The sequence below is a fragment of the Moschus berezovskii genome, chromosome 5, assembly GCF_049115385.1.
Source record: "Moschus berezovskii isolate FMDL1 chromosome 5, NW_MosBer_1.0, whole genome shotgun sequence".
Taxonomy (NCBI): Eukaryota; Metazoa; Chordata; class Mammalia; order Artiodactyla; family Moschidae; genus Moschus; species Moschus berezovskii.
In genome coordinates, this window is record NC_142464.1 from 88,785,509 (window position 1) to 88,794,685 (window position 9,177).

The window sequence follows — 9,177 nt, forward strand, 5'->3', positions numbered from 1 at the left end:
TACTATTTGCTGGCCCTTTCTGAAAAGCCTATCTGGTTTTACTTTATTTGGATAGTTTGCAGAGAAAGTGTAACTTCATGGAAAGGAATATAAGTGATAAGTCTACAAGCGAACCAATTTGTATTTAGTATTTATATGTTAAGCCTTGGGTATCTCATGTGTGTGTTAGTCTTGTTAGTATATTTTCACTGTAGTTCCCATTCTTCATATGTAGACCATGCAATCTCAGTTTACAAAATCAATATGATTCCTGTATTTCTGGGTCAGAATTGTAGAACACAGTTTTCCCATTTATGTTATTACAGAATATTGAGTAGAGTTACTTGTGCTATGCAAAAGGTCCTTGCTGGTAATCTATTTATATTTTTAAATATAGCAGTATGTACATGTTAATCCCAAACTAATTTTCAATGGCCAGATACAATAGAATAAAGAAAATTGAAACTGTCCCAATTATAATATGCATAAACTAAAGTGATTGTGGTCACTTTTGCTTTCTCTGTTCTCTACAGTTAAAAAGTTAAAATTATGAAAACAGGGATAAAAGTATTTTTCTAAGTATTTTCAGTTAGATATTCAGGTACTGCTAGTGGTAAAGAATCTGCCTGCTAATGCAGAGACATAAGAAATGGGTTCAATCCCTGGATTGGGAAGATACTCTGGAGAAGGAAATGGCAACCCACTCCAATATTCTTGCCTGCAGAATCCCATGGAGGGAAGAGCCTGGCGGGCAACAGTCCATGGGGCTACAAAGAGTAATACATGACTGATGACTGATATGACTTAGTGCATGCTAATTTTTACATTAAAAAAATCAAATTTATTTGTCTAATTATACTTAATAACAACAAAACTAACACACATGAATTTGAATCTAAGAAAGAGTCAATTCAGCTTATCTAGGCTAGTTGTTTAGGGAATAGTTGACATTGTCCTGTGTCAGAGATTTTTTTTATTTCAGTGTCTATATATGAACCTCTTGCCTCAATAATATCTTAAGACAACATCCGGTGATCTCACATAACTTTCCTACTTGTCTGCTTTCCATCACAAACAACTTCTCAGTCTTCTAGTTGATTAGAAAACACAGAAGAAGGGTCCTGAGGCCACGGTCTAAGCAATGAGGATTTTCCAATAGGAAAATGATCCTGAGGACACCTCTTGGGGCTGGTTGGGTGGGACCTATAGTCACTGCCCCACCCCAGCCCCTCCCTGCTCCCTATGGTATCAAAACTTTCCTCTGAAAGGGAAGAGCAGAGACTGCAGGGGGAGATCATGGATGGAAACCCCCACAGCTGGGGGAGGGGAACAGCAGCCACCAAGCAAACTTCGCCCCAGTTTAGCTTGTCCCATCTTCCCTAGAACCGAGAGCCTTTGGAACATACAATCCACGGACTAGGAGTACAGAGAAGAGGCCTGGCAGGTATGAGAGGTGGAGTAGAGGGTCACTGAATCTATCTGAGCAGATGTGAAAGTCTTGCCAAGAAAGAAAATGTGGAAGCAAAGAAGAGGATCTTGAATGGGGCCCTTAATGATTCCTCTCTGTTTTAGTCAAGAGGGAAAGGAGGAAGCAGCAAATGGAACTGACCAAGAGCTGCCAAGAGGAAGAAGGGAAAAGCAAAATGTGGAGGCAGGAGCCAAATCCAGGTTGGGAGCCAGGAGATGGAATTAGAAGACAAAGATAACCCTGGCCCTACTGCCAGGATGGGATGCTGTAGTGAGAAAGTCCATCAGTGCAGACAACTAACGGAAGCCAGGAGCTCCTGTACCTGAGGAGGAACCATAGAGCTGGGGGCACAGAACACATATGCAAGGGCCACAGTCCAGCTCCCTTTCAGGGTTAGAGAGAGGATTATCACCACCTAGATCACAAGATGATCACACCCGGGATGCAGGAGTTGCTCAGTATAGTTTCATCTGCTTCCAGCCTTCATACTTTGTAGCCTCGGGGAAAAAAAAAAAAAATTTGAAGAAAATCTTCCTAAAAATCACAGATGTTTATGAAAGCTTCAGCCTCTAGTAATTGTAAAGAAAGGAGAGATCTGGCATTATGATTCCAACCACCTTTGGCTTTGATTTTGGGTAATTCAGGATGAGTCGCTGTTCTTTAAACAGTTAAGACTGAGTTTCCCCAAAATTAGTCTTTCCTTTTGAGGAGAGTGGTGGACCAGGGCAAATACACTCAATGAGGCCCTGGAATCAGGCACAGTGACTGAAGAGAGAAACAAATTAGGAAAGAAAATGCAGAAGATTCACAGTGACAACTCAAATAAAACAAATCCCTGGCCACAGAGATAAGTCAGAGCATGTTATCATCAAATTCTGAAGAAGCAAAACATAATGAAATGCCAAATGAAAATGTTGCCTTTTCTTTCTTTTTCTTTTTTTTTAAAGCCCAAATCTCCAACTCTGGACAAAGAACTGAAATGATTGGAACTTCCCATAGGCAGATTTTGTCTTTAGCTTAATAAACAAGAGACATTTCAGGCAAGAAGAAATGCATTTGTCTGTAGTGAGCAAAATAAATTCTAATAGCTCACCACATGCCAGACCAGCTTCTAATCATGTGGTGCCAAAACCTGGAGGCCTCCAGTGACAGGAAGGGCAGGAAGGACACCTTCAGGGTAGAGATGCCATCCTGGCCTGTCGCTCTCCTGCCCACATGGCTCTCCTCTGCTTAAGACCTACAGGTCTCACATTTGAACCCTTTCAACTGGTCACCTACCACGCCAAGTGACTATCACGCTATAACCCTCCAATCCACCACACACCTTCTCCCAACAGTCTCCATCACATCAACCTTTTATCAAAAAGCATCCAGTACTTCTCCAGTATCTTCTAATAAAGTCTGAGTTACTTCCCTCAAGTTTCAGGGCTATGGCAGCCTTCCTGAATTTACCATTCCAACCTAGATCCCCTCTTTTTCCTGAGTCCCCAACTCCCCTGCCTCCATCCCTGCCCACTGCATTCAGCTCACTCCACAGTCAGGACCTGTTGCAGGGCCCTGCCTCCAGAAACCAGTATCTGGCCATCCCCACCTAGAGAGTTCTCCCTTCCCTGAATGTCTGAACTCAGGTCAGGACCACTTAGTCTGGCTTCACAACATGTTATTCATTTATGTATATATGTACATATGAATATTTCACGTATATATATATGTATATATATGGAGTAGCATTTGTGCTCAGTCGTGTCCGACTCTTTATGATCCAGTGAACTGTAGCCCATCAGGCTCCTCTGTCCATGGGATTTCCTAGGCAAGAATACTGGAGTGGGTTACCATCTCCTCCTGCAGGGGATCTTCCTGACCCAGGGATTGAATCAGCGTCTTCTGTGTCTCCTGCATTGACAGGTAGATTCTTTACCACTGAGCCACCTGGAAAGTCTATATATATCTGAGACCTCTATATTTATGGGGATCAAAAATACCCAGAATCCTTTTGAAAATAAATATTTTTAAAACAAAATCACATTATTTCCAGACCTTTTATAAAGTTACTGTAACTAACTATGGCACTGGTCCATGGAAAAACACACAGAGATTAGTGGAACAGTTACAGAACTCTAGCATAGACTCATACTTTCACTCATTTGATTTTTTATTTTGATGGCACTATTTAATGTAAGATCTATCCTCAATAAAAGTTGAAGTGTATGGTACAGTATTGCTAACTGTAGGAATTATGTTGAACAGTAGATCTCTAGAACTATTCATCTTACATAACTTAAATCTATATACCACGAATAGAAATTACCCATTTCTTCTATACCCACTGGATTTTTGACAAATGTGCCAAAATAATCCAATTTGAAGAGGAAAGGATTTTAACAAACTATCTTGGGACCAATGGATATTCATAAATAAAATGCTCCTTGAATTTTCCTCACATTCTGAATTGCCGCTCAGTCCTGTCTCACTCTTCGTGACCCCATGGACTGCAGCCTGCCAGGCTCCTCTGTTCATGGGCTTCTCCAGGCAAAAATACTATAGTGGGTTGCCATGCCCTCCTCCAGGGAATCTTCCCCCCCCAGGGATTGAACCCAGATCACCTGCTTTGCAGGTGGATTCTTTACCATCTGAGTCACCAGGGAAGCCCCTTCCTCATATTACACATAGAGACTAATTTGAGATGGATCTGAAACCTGAAGATAAAGCTAAAACTATTAACCATTTAGGAGAATATCTAAGAACATTCTTGACTTGGCAATAGACAAAGTTTTCTAGAAATGATATAAAAATCAAGTCACCATGTCAGTGTACTTTTGCCCTGTGACCGTAGAAAGGTCAGTGATTTTCCTGCCCTCTGAAGGTAGAGGTGGCTTACTTGCCCTCTCTGAACCAGAAATTTTTTCTTTTTTGTTTTATTCCCTCAGCTTCCTCTTGCCTTTTCGTAGGACAGGCATCATTCCCTGTAACGTTTTTCTCTGTGGATGACAGCTTTTGCATCTACCTCATGTACCACCAATCACCATACCTGCCCCAAATTTTTAGGCTGATTCACGTTGATATTTGGCAGAAACCAACACGGTTCTGTAAAGTAATTCTCCTTCAATTAAAAAATAAACAATTTTCAAGAAAAGAGCACCCATGGAGGCCCATGTAAGAGAGCTGACCAGTGACTTCAGTGTTTTCTTGTGTTTGAGACTTCCGTGTATACAAAATAAAATTGGTAGTGCACATTCAGCATCTAAACTTAAAATTTTAGCTCTTCCTACTTGCTTTTAAGGTGACTGTGTTTTCCATCAAAGATTTGCCAAAGGTGAAAGAAACAGCTTGTGTTGTTTCTCACTCAGAGGGAATTATCGCCATTTGAAATTCAGTTGATTGGTTTAACTTGCAAACTCACTTCTGCTTTACTCAAGGTCAGTTATGATTTTGTAGCATATAGGCTTTTTTTCATTGCTAGGGTCAAGACAATATTCCCTAGTAACTTTGTACATTATATTTGAAGTTGATATTCTGATATATGAATATTTTAACACTATTTTTTTAATATGTTGCTTAGTTTCACTAAATGACATTTAAAAATTTTTGCAGTACAATATATATCAACAAATTCAAAGTTCTGGATGGTAAATTCTGTAAGTTTTAAAAATACATAGATTTTCAAAATCACTAAAATGAATGTAGAAAAACTTCTCGCCTAAAATAAATTGTTGAATTTTCAAAATTGCCTCATATCCATTTGTAACAAATCTTTTCAGTCACTCTGAACTCCTGGTGACCATTTATCTAAATTAGATTTTTGCTTTAACAAAATGCCCTATCAGTGTCATCATATAGAATGTGGTCTTTTGAATCTATTTTTATTTTTCTCAGTGCTTTGAAAATTTGTGCATCATCTTTTCAGGTGCTTATTAGTCATGTATGGTTGTGAGAGTTGAACTATAAAGAAAGCTGAGCACTGAAGAACTGATGGTTTTGAACTGTGGTGTTGGAGAAGACTCTTGAGAGTCCCTTGGACCGCAAGGAGATCCAACCAGTCCATCCTGAAGGAGATCAGTCCTGAGTGTTCATTGGAAGGACTGATGTTGAAGCTCAAACTCCAATACTTTGGCCACCTGATGCAAAGAGCTGATTCTTGAAAAGACCCTGACGCTGGGAGAGATTGAGGACAGGAGGAGAAGGGAACAACAGAGGATGAGGATGGTTGGATGGCATCACTAACTCAAAGGACATGAGTTTGGGTGAACTCTGGGAGTTGGTGATGGACAGGGAGGCCTGGCATGCTGTAGTTCATGAGGTTGCAAATAGTGGGACATGACTAAGTGACTGAACTGAACTGATTAATCATTCAGATTAACCCATTATAAGTTGTGTCATTTCTGTGCCTATTAAACAATAATAAGTATTCTTTATATGGTCTAAGATCAGCCCTTAAACAGTTGTATTATTTTAAAATATTTTTTCTCAACCTGTAGCTTGACATTTTATTATTTTAATGACATGCTATAAATTTTTATTTTGTACTGTTATCACAAATGCAGTTATTTCTTTAATTTCAAGTTATAGTTGTTGTTAGTGTATAAAAATATAATTCATATTTTGTATATCCAGTTTGTTCACTGTGACCTTTATGATTTTTCTATAGTAGTTTTTGTGTATTCTTTGTGATATCTTGATTTCTGTGAGAAATCTAGTATCATATATTCATATTGTGAGTAAATATAATTTTACTCCTTTCCTTCCAAACTGGATATTCACTTAATTTATTTATTTGTCCCTGTTTTCATTGTTGTCTTATTGTAGTAGTTATGGTATACAATACAATGTTGAAGAAAAATGGCAAAATAAATCATCCTTGCCTTGTTCATCATATCTAGAGGAAAACCAGCTTTTCACTTATGGAGTATGATGTCAGCTACAGCAGTATAAAGTATGGGTTTTGCATAGATTCACTTTATCAAAATGAAGGAAAGTCCATCTTATTCCTACTCTATTGAGTATTTTTACAGTAAATAAAGGTGTCACTGTTCAAATGATTGTTCTATAGTTCTACATCTCTTTACATGATCACATGGGTTTTGTTCTTTATTTTGTCAACATGGTACATTATATTAATTATTTTCAGATGCTACATCAACTGACCATCTAGGGATCAATCCTAGCTGCTTGTAAAGTATCATTGTCATACATGATATTTGCCATAAATCACATTGCTAACATAAATTATCTAGTGTAGCTCAAGGTCTCAGGTGTGCAAAAGCATTCTTTCAGCAAGGGCATCTATGGGTTCAGAGATCATTGCTCAAAAGCTTATCAAAGACCATTCCTGATAAATTTGGAAAGTGCAGGGTTTGGACAATCCACAACTGTTGAGCTAACCCTTTACTGGAGAAAGTCCATGTAGTTTAGTGGTTAAGTATTTTTAAATAAAAATAAACTACATCTCATGAGATTAAATTTTTGAGGGGGTATAAGTCAACTTTTATTGAGTCAGTTTCCTGCAAATGTCAACCATTAAAGCATTATGATATAATAAAAGGCCTAGTCATAAATAACATATTCAGTAACAGAAGAGACTATTCTATAATAATTTGATGACTTCTTTAATATTTGACACATAAAACCTTTTTTTGGAATTTATATATGGGAGCTGTTACTACATTCTTTTAAACAATGTTGAAAATGTAAAGTGTATACTTAATGCATTATAAGAAAGATTTTATCATCACATTGTTTTCATTATAAAAAGCAACAGCAAAAAACAAAATTATGTTCCCTAAAATTTACTTACAGTGTACTGAATTTACTGTCATGTTACAATTAAGAACAGGATCAGATATATGTGTAATCAAGTGACAAAAGGGTAATTCTTATGCACATATAGTGACATATTTATAATTTTTATTAAATCTAGTTCATAATAGTAATATTAAAGATGCATAACATTTCCATCACATATTTCTTATCATTTGCATGTTTGTATTCCTTATAAAGTGCTTCCCCGGTGGCTCAGTGGTAAAGAATCTCCTGCAGTGCAAGAGCTGCAGAAGATGAGGGTTTGATCCCTGGGTCGGGAAGATCCCCTGGAGGAAGGCATGGCAACCCACTCCATTATTCTTGCTTGTAGAATCCCATGAACAGAGGAGCCTGGTGGGCTATAGTCCACAGGGTTGTAAAGAGTTGCACATGACAGAGGCAACTCAGCATGCATGTACACAGCCTTTATAAAAGTAACAGAAACACTGGTATTTTGCATACATTAGATAATGACTGAAAGTGAAGTTCACATTTATATATATAATGATTATTTTCTTAAATTTCCCATTGTTAGTTTGATGAAATTCATTCCTTTGAGAAAAAATGCCTTCAATTTAACATGTTCAAGTATTAATCATGATGAAATGCCATGAGTTAGCAGTAAAAATTCAATTTTAAGTATATTTGCATATTTTTAGGCTTTGCCCACAATAAAATTATATATACTTTCTTTGTAGCTAATTGATGCTACATTCAATCACTCTAAAGCATGATAATTTATTTGTAATCTAAATGCCATCTATTTCATTGTAGGATTTAAGATAATATATAATTATTTAAAGAACTCTACTGAAGTACTCATAATACGTTTGATGATTTTTAGATGTACAGACAGAATTTTCCTGTTTTAATATGCCGATTTCACTAGGCTTCTTCAAGGCTCATTAATCCTAGGATGATGAAAAAGGAAAAAAAAAAAAAAAGAAATCATCCAAGTTTTTAGGTTATATGAGACAATATACAGATATTCTCAAATGGATTTCATGATGAGCATTTAATTAATTTTATTACCTTTGACTGTATGTGAGGCATTCAAAGGGGTCCAGTATGATTGGAGTATGGAATATGACATGCTGGTGGAGTGGTGGTATTGTGACCCCATGGACTCCTCTGTCCATGGGATTTTCCAGGCGAGAATACTGGAGTGGATTGCCATTTCCTTCTTCAAGGGATCTTCCCAACCCAGGAATCAAACCCACGTCTCCTGCATTGCAGGCAGATTATTTACTGAATGAGCGACCGATAGAAGCTGATGGAGTAGGTGGGAAAAAAATGAAGCAGGAGAGAGAAGAAGTAATGTTATGGAATTCTTTGTAAATTTTGTGACTTAGTATACTCTTTTCCTCTGAAGGCATTAGGATTCATGGAATATTATGATTGGTAGGTAATATTACTTAAGTTTTGATAGAAAGTGCTAAGGCACTTCAAATTTTAACCAACATATTTGAGTTTATTTGATGAAAACAGTAAAAATACAGGATTTATTAAATACAGATTTAGTACTTCTAACCATAGAACCCTGGGAATAAAACCCACTTAACTGGTCGGGTACAATGTAAGTTCCTTGAAAACTGATATTTCATTTTCTATTGGCAAAGTAATTAACTGAGTAGTCCATCAGACTAGTTCAGTTCAGTTCAGTCGCTCAGTCGTGTCCGACTCTCCGCGACCCCATGAATCACAGCACGCCAGGCCTCCCTGTCCATCACCAACTCCCGGAGTACACTCAAACTCATGTCCACAGAGTCGGTGATGCCATCCAGCCATCTCATTCTCCGTCGTCCCCTTCTCCTCCCACCCCCAACCTTTCCCAGCATCAGAGTCTTTTCCAGTGAGTCAACTCTTCGCATGAGGTGGCCAAAGTATTGCAGTTTCAGCTTTAGCATCAGTCCTTCCAATGAACACCCAGGATT